The following is a 12,569-nucleotide window of genomic DNA, read 5'->3' as shown; positions in this document are numbered from 1 at the left end:
CGGCAGCGAACTCAGTACAGGGCGCGGGAACACAGCAGCAGAGGTGGCCGCGTGGCCTAATGGATAAGGCGTCTGACTTCGGATCAGAAGATTGCAGGTTCGAGTCCTGCCGCGGTCGACCACGGAGCGCTGCGTAGCGCTACGCTTTTGATTTGCTTGCTTCGTTCCTGCGGTGGCCTCGGGGCGCCGAGCGGCGGCAGCCCGGGACTGCCGTTTCCAAGCTACCGGGCTGCTGTCGCCGGGCTCGCCCCACGCGTGGGCCACTTTTTGCTCGTCTGTTTAACCGGAGAGAAGGAAGGAGAGAGAGGCCGGCTGCGCGCGCGGAGCCTGAGACCGCCCGCGTTTGTGACGCGAGTGGGGTAGGGCCGTCCTGGAGCACGGCCCGTGGGGACCAGCCACGCAGCATGGCGGGGTCCAGCACGGTGTCACCCCGGTCCTGCGGGTGCTCAGGCTCCATCCCGATCCCCAGCTCTCCTCCTGGCTCCCAGGGGAGGCCAGACCCCGGGCGGGCAGGTCCAGCAGCCACCGCCCTGCTCCCCATCCCCGTCACCCTTCAGCCCCGCAGCCATTCCTGTTTCGTGTCAGGTGTTGATGTGGTTTCTTATAGCCCATCAGCAGAGTTCAACAAGAGCCGGGGCACCCACCCACACCCCAAAACCTTGTGCCTTAAAACTCCGGTCCTCAAGGGTTGTTTGGAACGAGCAGTGGGGTCCTGGGTCAGGGTGGGTGGTGTGTGGCCGCAGAGGTGAAAGTTGGGCATGGGGTGTGCGTGGGGACACCAGCAGCCCCCACTGCTGGGGTATGTGACAATGATGGGGAGGCTGGAGAGCCCAGGGCGGTTGTAGGGTGCAGGGAAGAAGCCATAGGGTGCAGGGAAGGGGCCGTAGGGTGCTGGGGAAGGGAATCGAGAGGGGTCAGGGTCAGGGCAGGTGGGTGCAGGCTCCCTGGCCCCCTCAGGGGCTCTGCTGGCCGGGAAGGTGGCTCATGACAGAGGCAAACCTGACCTTGACGTTGTAGGGTGCCGGGCCGTGCCAAACCGAGCCGTGCCGTGCCGTACCGAGACGCCAGGTGGCGCTGCGGCCCCACAGCTACCGGCCGTACCGGGCCGGTTCCCCCGGGACCGGGGCTGTCGGGGTGCAGGTACCGCTCAGAGCCCATCCCGCTCCGGGAACACCAGGTGGGGGACGTCGGGCACTGTGATCCCTTCGTCTCGTCGCTCCCGGACTCTGCGGAGCTCCAAACCTGGAGTGCGCCCCCCCGCCCAACCCTGCACACCCGAGGAAAGGGAGACGAGGGGCTGAAGGCCGCAGGATTGGGAGTGCAGGACTGGAGGCTTTGGGGTCAGTTATGCCCCCTCCCGTCCAAAAAGACTACACCAGCACGGGGGACGAAAGCGCCATCCCTCCCCTCTCCCCGATGCTGTTTTCTGCGTCTTTGAATGCATTTCACAGCTCTCCTGGTGCCCCAAAAATACCTGCTGCCCCCGCGCCAGCCTAGGAATCGATGCGGGGCGGAGACCTCCACCCTGTTTCTCCCAGCAGCGGAGGGCACTCTGTGCCTTCTCCTGGCAGGGGAGATGCCCGTGCTCAGCCGCGGGCTGGAGGTTTCCCGGTCCTTCCGCGGGCACAGGGGGGAGTTGGGGGTGTGCGGGGTGTGGAGGCAGCAAGGAGGGATTCTCCGGGGCTGCCGATGCTCTGGGTGAGAGGGGAGAGCCGTGAGCTACGCTGGGACGACGCAGGAAAGGATTTGGGCACCCCCTGCTACGGGTTGGCTCTGGGGAAGGAGCCGGTAGCGGGGGACTTGTTCTCCTCTTCGATGCATTACATTAACACCAGTCTCCTCTTATTCGAGGTCCTCGATTTGCTTATTTTTATCGTGCTCTCGAAAACGTAAATGAAAAAACATCCAAACCTCCCCCACCAAAACAAATCCCTCCCGCCTCAAGCGGAAAAAAAAAAAAAATCCAAACAATTCTCCCCGAAATTATCCTCCCTGCCTATTTCTGAAGCCGTCCCGGGCAGCAGTGCTATGGGGGGGGTCGATGACGAGCACCGGTGCCTTGCCCGCAGGGAGGACATCACCGGGGCTGCCTGCACCTCACCCGAGTGCGGGCAGGGCGGGTCGGCAGGGCGCGGCATCGCTGGAAGAAAAATCAACGCCATAAAAAACCCAAAACGAAATAAACCCCAAAATCCGCTGTTTCAGGAGGACTGGTTGCAATACATTACTCTGGATGGAGTGTGTAGGCTTTTGTTTGGTTTCGTTTTGTTTTTTTTTTTTTTTTTTTCCCTAGGCTCTTTGTCTGTCTGTCGGGTTAGCATCCCCATCCCGGTGCGCCCCGTCGGGGTAGAGTACCCTGGAAGATGCGACTTTCCCCCGCTTGGAGACCCCGCTCCCCCCGGGGTCTCGATACTGTCAGTCGGATAATGGGGCCGTGGGACTTTGTTTAACCCCGTTGCCCCCGGGGCCAGGGGTCAAGGGCTTCCTCTTCCCCCGGGGCACGGCAGAGAGGCTGCCGGTCACACCGGGAGGGCCGAGGCGGAGAGGACGGCGGCCGCCACATCCCCGCTCCCCGCCGCGGCCCTCTCGGTGCGACCAGCGTAGGACCCCGCAAACCCCTATCGCCCCCCCAGTATCAAGCGGCTGAGGAAGGCTCCGGGTGTGTGTTTTGGAGGATCAAGGGGCGGCCAAACATTTGCCCCAGGCCAAAGGGTGAGATACAAAGCAGCGGCCACTGCTTTCTACAATCTCCCGACTCTGCCCTCCCCTCCCAGCTGGAAGAAGAAGTCTGTTTTAACGGGGTGCCGCTCTTAACGGGGTTTTAACCCCCCGCTGCAGGCAGAGGTATCTCAGCCACCCCCCCGGGAGCCAAGAAACGGGAAAAACGGGCAATTTTTATAGGTGACGTGCGGGCTTACGTGGGAATTCGTGCCCAGCACTTCTCTTTCATCTTTTTTATCCTGAAATAACACTTCCCTGCAGGTGGTACACCCCTTTTCCAGCTTGCACCCTCTTTTCCAGACTGAGGGGGCGGGAGCCGGGAGTAGGGAATAAAAAGGGAAAATAAAAGCAGCCCCCCACACCCCTCTCTTTTCCTGCTCGGGAGACGAGCCCCGAAGCTCCGAAAGTGAGAGATGGAGAAGGCGAGGGGAGGCAGGCGGGAGACAGCTCCGAGGTGGAGGGGTCGGGGGTGGGATGAAGGTTGGAGGGAAGAGTCTCATTTTCGGGATTAAAGGAGAACCAGCGAGAGAGGGAGGCTGGCGGCACCGCGGGCACCCCAGGTGAGTCCTCTCCTGCCCGCAGCGGTGGTACCGGAGCCGGGGCGCTGCTGACACGGGTGGCGGCGGTGCTGGGGGGAGTGGAATGCTTTGAGGGTGCAAAGAGGCCCTAATCTGGGGGATACCCAGGCCCGGGGCTGCCCCATCGCCACTCCCGGGCCGGGCTCCTGCGGGGCCGTGGCTGCTTTAGCGGCTGCGGCTCCCGGGCAAATCGGTGTCGGTTATCCCGGCCCGGGGGCTGCGGAAAGCCCCTGCCCCGCGCCCTGCCCGCTCCCTCGGGGCTGGGCCGGGGTCCCCCCGGGCGGAGCAGCACACGGAGCCCGCTCCCAGCCCCCGGGACTCCTCCCGTGTGTGTCTCAATTCGCTCAGGCTTGACTTGGCAATAAGCTCTCTCAATAGGGTGACAATAGAGCCCCGGTGGGACCCGAACAAAGAATTTGAAAGTGGTTAAATTGCAGGACACGTCCATCGCCTGGGTGCTTGAATAAAATAAAAAAAAAAAAAAAAAAAAAAAAAAATCGGAGAAAAGAAAAAAGGAGAGAGACTTTTCTTTGCGCTGGTGAGAAAATGCTCAGGGTAAAAGTTGGTTTGGCGTCTTCATTTCAGCGACAATGGAGCAGAGCTAATTCAATAGGAAACGCGGGGATTTTTTAATGAAAAGACCGCCAGGGTTACACCGAAGTTAAGCTCTTGTGAATTAATTATTAGGGCAAATAAACTGGGGGGGGAGAAGCGCTCGGGAGGGAGTGTTGCAATTTCTTAATATTCTCCTTTTCGTGTTTAACGACAATGCCATTAGGTTTTCGACTCTGGGTGAGCAAAAGGATTTCTTACACTCCTGGAGAAGAGGAGAAGACACGCCTTTTCTTTTCTTTTTTTTTCTTTTTTTTTTTTTTTAAATGATGTTACTTAATTGCTTTTAAAATAAAATACTACGGAATTTGGCAACGAGCTCCGGTTTCTGCTGCTGGTGGCACTTGGGGTTATATTTCCTTTCGTGTCAACTCGCAAATGCAAAAAGGAAAATAACGGGGGAATTTAAAAACATGAATGTAAAGGCGAGGCGGCGTGTTCGGCTGTTGCAGATTTCTCGGGCTCGATCGGTTTATTTTTTTCTACATAGAAAACCTGTCTGGAGATCCCTGTGTATTCATCGGGGCGGCGAGAGACTCCCCAGAGCCGCTCCGGGGCATCGGTGGAGTGAATCGGAGATAAAAAATAGGAGCCAGGTTACACGCAGGAGGGAAGAGAAGGAGAGGTCGGAAGCGAAGTAAAGGTGTGCCAAGAGGGGATTGGGGGTGGCCGAGGAGGGGGGCTGGGGTGGCTTTTTTGCCTTACCGCAAAGGCTGCAGGCGAAGCAATATGTGTGTAATTCTGTAAAGAAGATAAGGCAGACGGAAATGGAGAGGGAACGGAGGAGGGAAGCGCAGGCGGTACCTGCCGTGCCCGCGCCCCGCTTTCCAGCTCGCTGCTGTCGCCGGGAGCTGCGCTGCGGCTGTCGGGGCGCAGAGTGCTCCGGGGCTCGGCCTGGACATCGGGGCGGGGATGACCCAGCCCAGCCCGGCTCCAGGAGGGACCCCCACCTCCAGAGCCCGGGCAGCAGCCCGGGGGCAGCCGGTGCCCCGCTCTGCCCGACGGCTGCAGGCGGGCCGGGCCGGGCCGGGTCGTGCCGGGAGCTGCGGGGACGTTCAGCATTTGGACAGCGGTGCGGGGCCGTGCCGGGCAGTGCCGGGCCGTGCCGGGGCGGGGGAGCTGGGGGCGGCGGCCGGGGGGCTGCGGGCAGCTGTCCGGGGCAGCGGAGGGCTGGCGACGGCTACAGCCCTTTCCCTGCTCCCCGTGCGGGGGGTCTTCCTCGAGGGAAACGGGACACTGCCGAGGGGGTTCCCGCACTGCAGTGGGGGGGCTTGGACTCGGCACTTCCCCTGGACAGCTGCTCCCGGGGCCGGGAGAGAGAGCGGGGTGCCCGGCGATGCGGCGAAGCACCCAGCTGAGCGGCGACAGCCCCGCGGGAGCGGGTGGCAGAGGGTCTCACTGCGGGGAGGGGGGAGGAGGTAGGGGGGACCTGGCTCCTCTCCCACGCGCAGCCCCATCCTCGGGGGGTAATTAAGGGATGAGGCAGAGGGGCTGCGCTTTCTGCTCGGCGGAGCCTGGCAGCCACCAACCCCCGCCGCCACCGCCGCCTTCCTCCCGTCCTCCTCCTCTCCCCCTCCTTTCCCCCGCCTCCTCCCCTCCCCCTCTCCCTCCTCCTCCTCCTCTCCGCCATGGTTGGAGTGAATAGGAGGCTGCCGGGCTGACGTCAGTGCGGGCAGAGCCTGCCGGCGGCGGCAGCTCCTGGCCAGCAAGCAGAGCCGGCACCGGCAGCAGCCGGGAAGACGCAAGGAACCCGGGCAGAGCCGCCCCCGCCGGCCCGCGCCCGGGGCTGGGGCCCGCGGAGGCCGCTGTTCGTCCGGGGACAGCCCTGCCCGCCCCTCTGCCCGCCCGGGTTTGGTGGCCCCCGCCGTCTGCTTCTCCCGGGGACCAACGTCTTGCCCTCGGCACGGCAGCAAGAGTGAGTGTCGCGGCCGGGCACCGCCGCCTCGGCGGGGCGGCCCCGGGAGGCGGGAGGGCGCGGGGGTACTTTTCCCCTGGGGGTGAACAGGCCCGCTGCCAGAGGCGGAGGGCGGAGGCAGGGAGGGGGGAGACGAAGTTGGGTCGGTCCCCGGGGGAAAGTTGGACACCTCTAGGTGCCGGCACCACACGGAACCGGGGCCGGGACCGCCCCGCGCCGCTCCCCGGCCCCAGCCCACCCATCGCGGGGGACGAGCGGGAGACACGAGGGACCTTTTCTTGCCGGGGACGCGTTTGCTCCGGCAGCCTCTCCCCGGCTGCCCGGAACGCAACAGCTCGGCTGCGGGACTTGGGGCGGGCTGAGGCCCGACGGAACGGGGGAGAGCCGGGGCCGAGCGCTGCCCCCAAACCTCCCCGATCGCCGGACGGAGAGGCGCACCGGACAAAACGCCTAGATAAGGCCGAGCATCCCGTGGTACCCAGGCTTTAGGCCGCGGGAGAAATCATGGGCTCCCGGGGAAGTTCTTCCTCCCGGTGCAGCGGGGGATGCTGCGGGGCCACGTTTCGCAGGGATGGGGGCACCAGGGTGCCCTGCTCCACCGCTCGGATATACCACCTAGGAGCATCAGCAGAGCCACTGCTGCCCCTGCCCTGATCCTCCACCGGCTTCTGGTGCTGGAGGATTTATTTTATTTTTCATTTGCTGTATCTTTTTTCTTTGACCTCCCACCTTTTTATTTTTGTTTTTTCCCCCCCCTTTTTTTTTAGTATTTGATTTAATCCTTTTTTTTTCCTATTTTTTCTCTCCCTTTCTTTTTTTTGCTTTCTTTGATTTTTTTTTTTGCGATCGCTTTCTGCCATTTTTTTCTCCCATCCATTCTTCCCTTTTGCTGCCTCCCTTCCTGAAAATGCTTATTTCCTCGGGATTCGGTGTTTTGTTTTGTTTTTCCCGTATCTCCCTGGAAGTGAAAAGCGTTTTAGGCCTCAGCCTTAAGGAAACCGAATCATAGCAGTGCAGGTCACCTCAGAGCCTGCATTTGGCCGGATCCCCTCGACGTTCCTCCAGCCCCGATCCCCGGCCGGGTAGAGCCTCGCTCCACCGAGCAAGGAGGGTCCGGGACCGTCCCCGCCTGGGTCCCGGCCCCCGACGGCCGGAGAGAAAAAAGAGCAGCCGGGGTCTGAGGGACGCTGCTCTGCCTTTTCAGCGCCGGGGCTTGCTCAGAGACGGCTTTTAATTGGTAAACAAAGCAACTCGTTTCCTTCACGCCCGTCGGGAGCTGCCGCTTGTATACGAAGCCGGCGAAGCCCCGATTTTGGGATGAAAAAAAAAAGGAAAGAAAGAAAGAAAAAACCCACAATTAATAGAAGATGCAGCTCGAGGCGGCGAGGCGCGGGGGGTTACTCCAGGTTGGCTAAAAATAACTTCTCCTAATTAAAGAAAGGTGACGTCAGACGTGCAGGACGTAGAAGAGGGGAAGGCAGCGGACTCATTACAAGGCGATCACGTTAAATAACTCAGGGGCGGCCCGGTGACCGGGCGGGCGCTGGGCAGCGGGGCTCTTCCGAGATACGGCCGGCGGGACCGCCCGTCCTGCCCGGCGCCGGGGTCACCCGAGGAAGGAGCGGGCAGCGGGGGCCGTGCCGCCCGCAGGTAGGCGCGAAAGGTCCGCGGGTGTGGCGGGGCCGCCGGGCGGTGCAGCACCATGGCCAGAGCCGCGCCGGAACCACCGCCCCACCCCGTCCCGTCGAGCCACCCGCAGCCGCGGGGTGTTTTCTCACGTGGGTTCATGCAGGGGAAGGACGGTCCCACGGTCCCCAGGGCTCCCGTGGGCTGCCCAGGTGAGGCAGGACGCGGGCGGCCTCTGGGCGCTGCCCACTGCGGCTGCCGGAGCTCGGGAGCCCGGGCAGCCCCCGCCGATCCCTCCCAGGCTGCTCGCTGGTGCTTTGCGCTGTGCCAAGGAGACATTTTGTAAGTATCCTGCTATAACTGCACAAAAAAAAAAAAAAAAAAAAAACCCAAACAAACCCAAAACAACCCCACCCCAAAAAAAGACAAAAAACACAGCTCGACGCCAAAAGGCCCCCAAACCAAACGAGAACAACAAAAATAATCAAACGCCTAAAAGACCCCAAAATACCCCAAGCGCAAAGTGCAATTTTCTGCCAGGTGCTTGGGCTTTGCTATCTCGGAGCAGATCGAGGCGGGGACTCCGCAAAGCATTGTCGAAAAGTAACAGAGGGAAAAAACGTATTATGTATATCCTTGTCAATAAAATCACCTCCTTTGCCCAGCGAAGAGAGGGGACCTCGTTCCCAGCTCCAAGCAGCCCGGCGGGATGCGGTATCTCACCCGCAACATCCTCGTCCGAGGGACACGGGGGCCCGGGGCCTCGGCCCGGCGGGCGGGCAGAGCCGCCAGAACGGCTCCGGGAGCGAGGGAGGCTGCCGGCGGCACCCCACACTGCTCCCCGCCGCTGGGGCCCCGCAGTGAGTAAAGGAGCCTCCTCTCGTGGGTGGTAAACTGGGGCCGGGCCGTGGCCCAGGTGAGCCGCCCGTGTCCCTGTGTCCGTCCGGCGACGCCGTTCCCGCACCCCCGGGCTGACCCTCGAAGGCATCGGGGCGGGCGGGCTTCTTTGCCGGTCCCAGCCGGGGAGCATACGGGCGGTGGTCACCCTAACAGCAACAGCGATAAATCGGGAGAAAGTCTACGGCCGGAAAATTAAGGAGATCCGATTCGTGGCAATTTATTTCCCCTCCTCTCTTCGGGGCAGGTTAAAATAAACCCCGGCCAAAGCCCTCCTGAGCGGCTACGGGACGCGGGGAAGGCACCGAGGGGCTGTGGACGGAGCAAAGATTTCCCCCTACCCTCCACAGACCCCTCGGTGCGGCCGGAGTACCCCTGGGCCCGTTTCTCGTTGGGCATGAGGCAAAAGGGAACCGGCGGTTACCGGGCGCCGGGCAGGGCGGTCGTGCTCGCCTGGGCGCCGGGAGCAGCGCCGGCTCCCAGCGGAGCTGGCAGCGCTGATCCTTTAGCTTTTAGCATAATTGAGCTGGTAGCTTTTTTAAAAAAATATTTTATTTATTTTTAAAAATTTATTTTAAAGGGGATGGTGGGGAGGGGAGAGACGAGGAGAGGAAGAAATAAATAACCCGAGCCGAGCTCGCCGAGAGCCGGAGCCAGGGGGACTGCAGGCTGCGCTCAGCCGCGGCTGCTCCCGCCGCGATCGCTTCGTTTCGTGGATTCCTCGTTTTGCAGCAGGTCACATTTTACCCTCGGCTCGGATTTAAAGGAAGGCGATGTTCGGAGCCGGCGAGGGATTACAATTTAAAAAATATTTTTTATTTTATTTTTCAAAATCAGAGTAGGTCAGATAAGCAGCCCGGATAATAATATTTACCTCCTGGTATTTTATTATTATTATTGTTGTTGTTATTATTTGTAAGTGCCTGATTCGTCCCTATAAGCATATCACGGGAAACAGCAGAATCTAGAGGGAAATAATTAACACGGGGGGGGGAAAGGGAGCAGAGAAGATCGGTGCGGGATCGCGGGTGCGTCCCCAAACCCCGGGTGCGTCTCGGGACGGGCGGGCCCCGCACCTGGCTGCGGAGAAAGGGACACTTCTAGCTGTCCCCAGGGGCAGAGGTCGGACGGGGCAGAGGTTGCTGGGGGAGGATAAGGTGTGAGAGGGGTGCGCTGGATGGGGGGGCATAGCGTGGGTGTGAATCGGGAAAATGCAGAAGGAAAGGGCTCGAGAAAAGAGAAGGAAAATGGACAGAAAGGGAAAAGGAGGGGAAAAAAGGAAAGGCCAGGGAAAGGGAGAGGGGAAAGGGAAAGGGAAAGGGAGAGAGGGGAGTGCAGAGAACAGGGAAGTTAGTTACAGGTGAGTCGTCCCGGGCCGCGCCGTGCCGGGGTGCAAACCCGCCTCTCCCTCCTCGCTGCCGACCCAGCGAAGCTGCCGCGGGGGCACGGCGGGGCGGGAGGAGGCGGAGGGGGCGCAGAGCGACCCGCGGCGCAGCCCCGCCGGCACAAGCTCGGCTGGCGGAGAGAGGCCGGTGTCGGGGCGCCGCGGGGGAGGCGGTCCCGCCCTGTGCCGAGCCGGTCCCGCCCTGTGCCGTGCAGGTCCGTGTCTGTCCCGATCCGCCCCGTCCAGCCGCGGGGGCGCGGCTCGACCGGCCGCTCTCTGCCGGTGGGACCGGGGCTGGAAAGCGCGGGAAAGGGGGCGCTGATTTAAATGCGGGGTCGGGGATTGGCTGTGCGCGGCGTGACGTCACTTCCCAAAGGGGGCGATTACCATGCGAGGGGAGTAGAAGTTGGGCAGCGGGGCGGGAGTGCGAGCGCCGCTCGCCTGGGCCGGTACCGCGGCAGGCTGGGCACGGCACGGCTCGGCGCAGCCCCTCACAGCCCTGCTCGGCTCGCTACAGCGCGGCTCGGCAAGGCCCAGCTCGGTACGGCTCGATTCGGCTTTTCACAGCCCGCCCCGAGCCACCGCGGCAGCCCCGCAGCTGGCGGTGCCGCCTGCCTGCCGTGCGCCCGCGGCTCAGCCCCGGCTCGCCCTCTCCGCCTCCTATTTATCTTTTTTCTCTGTTTTCTCTGTTTTCTTTTTTTTTTTCTTTTTTTTTTTTAATTTATTTTTTTATTATTATTTATGTGTGTGTGGTTCCCGGTGGCAGCTCCCGACTGCCCTGCCCCGGCCGTGCCCACACCCTGGAGCGGACGGACGGACGGATGGCCGGCATCCCCGACGGAGGGATGTTTCTGTCTTTGGTTATCTAGCTGTATGAGTGTTGTGGAGCCATCATAAAGCTAGATAACCGAAAGTAGAAATGACTTCCAGACCTGCTCGCCCGGGGGAAGCGGCCGCACCAGGACCGGCGGTACAGAGACGAGCCGACCGGCCGCCCTCGGGGCTCCAGGTAAGGGCTGCGGCTCCGCGCCCTCCCTGTCGGGCCGCTCCGGACAGCGGCAGCTCGGGGCTCCGCGACAGCAGGCGGGAGGGCCGGGGATAAGGAGGCGAGCCCTGCGGGAATGCTTTCATTGCCAAAGAAATTCGGGGTTTAATACTCGGTTAAACGCATCTCGAAATTCACTCCTAGGCTGTGGAGTGTTGCAGCTCTGGGAGGATGGAAGGAGCCGGCACTCTTTCCAAATAAATCCTCCCCCATCCCAGCCTGCGGGTCAGACCTCGAAAAAAAAAAACAAAACAACAAAACGGCTTTTGGACGTTTTCCCTTTTCTCCTCTCTCCCTTACCCTCTCTTTATTTTTTCGGCTTTGGGTTTGATCCTGGCCTCTCTTTGGAAGGTCAAGTTGGTGATAATGTGATCACTTTTCTTGTGCGGCGGCTGTTGCTTTTGTCCGTAGCTGGAGGGGGGTCTCCGGGGAAGGGGATGCCCAAGGAAGGGGTCCTGCTGCTGCTGGGAGCACCCCTCCGGCGTGCAGCCGCCTGGCCCTGGGGTTTCTTTGGGAGCCGAGGGCTTGGCGAGCACAAAGCCTCCCTCACCTCCGCGGCAAGCCTCAGAAGTTGAAACATAATATGTATTACAATGTCTGGCAAATAATTAAAAAAAAAAAAAAAAAAAAAAGAAAAGAAAAGAAGCAATTGGCAAATCTGCATTCCGTTCCCATGGCGACACAAAGCACCGCGCTCTCCACCGAGCCTCCCCAGCACGTTTTCCCAGTTTTCCCAGCTGGCGTGGGGCGAGCGTCCCTGGCCGGGGTCCCCCGGACCTCCCGGTCACCCTGGGCAGGGCCATCGCCCCCAGCCCCTTGTCCGGTGCTGGCAGTTTGCATCCCACAGGGATGGTTCGCGTGCTGCTGTGAACCCACGCCGGCTGTGACAGCTCCGGGGAGGCTGCCGAGAAAAAGCTTCCCGTGTCTGGGGTCGCGAGTGGGCTGTTTGCTGGCTCTGTGCCCCCCGGGAGATGCTGCGGGAGATGGGGTGGGAAAGATGCTGCTGCGCTCCCACGGCTCGGAGAGGTGGAGTGTGGGTACCTTGCTCCATTATTGCGGCTAGGCATCCCTTGCCGAGGGCAGAGGGGAGCACCGTGGGGCCGAGCCGCCCGTGTCCATCGGCATGCAGGGCTGGCAAGAGGTGGGAGCCCCGCACGCCTCGGAGGCAGGTTTTCCACCTTCCCTAGCACGGGGTAATGGCGTCAGATGCCACGTAGGCCCGCAAAGCTAAATATGCCTGTGCACCCTTCCAGGGCCAGCAAAGCACCGCCATAACCACAGTAAGGAAAAAGGATCTCAGCCTGAAATTGGCTATACCGGGAGAAAGAAAAGTTCTGAGGAGCTGTTGTTATTATGTATTCTAATGAGAAGTCATTGGAGAAATTAAAAAGGGCAGAGAAAGACGAAGACGCCAGCACTAATTCCGCAGGAAGCCTCCCAGGGAAAAGGCTGTGTGAGTGTGAACGCTGAAAAGCATGAAGGCCTGGAATTAGACTATCATTTAGAAAGCGTTACTAATCCGAAGTTACAGCAGTAATTCCATGATTTGCTGGGTCCCACACGCAGCGCCAGAATTAAAGATACGGATTTTCTAGAAATGTAACTCAACTGTGGCACCGAGTCTCGGCAAGATCCGAATGAATCATTCATTCCAAAGGCAGCGAAAGACGTGTCGTTAAGAACCAACCTCCTCTCCAGCCCATCTGGAATATGTATGCTTGATGCAACCCCAGAAATTGTGGAAGGGATCGGAGGTGTGGAGGAGGGAATGTAGTCCTTTCCCTCCTTTAT

General features: G+C 60.8%; 1 long non-coding RNA gene and 1 other non-coding gene across 2 annotated transcripts in view; both read left to right on the top strand.

Moving 5' to 3' along the window:
* Nucleotides 1-45: 45 nt before the first annotated feature.
* TRNAR-UCG (transfer RNA arginine (anticodon UCG)) lies at nucleotides 46-118 on the top strand. Its single transcript has one exon. It is a non-coding gene; the product is annotated as a tRNA-Arg (tRNA).
* Nucleotides 119-10,533: 10,415 nt separating this feature from the next.
* Nucleotides 10,534-12,569, top strand: part of LOC110359906 (uncharacterized) — a 34,400-nt gene continuing 32,364 nt past the window's right edge. Inside the window, exon 1 of the long non-coding RNA XR_010475346.1 lies at nucleotides 10,534-10,742. This is a non-coding gene — a long non-coding RNA (uncharacterized LOC110359906). The remainder of the gene's footprint in view (nucleotides 10,743-12,569) is intronic.

This window comes from Columba livia, chromosome 11, assembly GCF_036013475.1.
Source record: "Columba livia isolate bColLiv1 breed racing homer chromosome 11, bColLiv1.pat.W.v2, whole genome shotgun sequence".
Taxonomy (NCBI): Eukaryota; Metazoa; Chordata; class Aves; order Columbiformes; family Columbidae; genus Columba; species Columba livia.
Note: the sequence above shows the minus strand (reverse complement) of the source record. Positions and strands in the feature narration are given on the sequence as shown.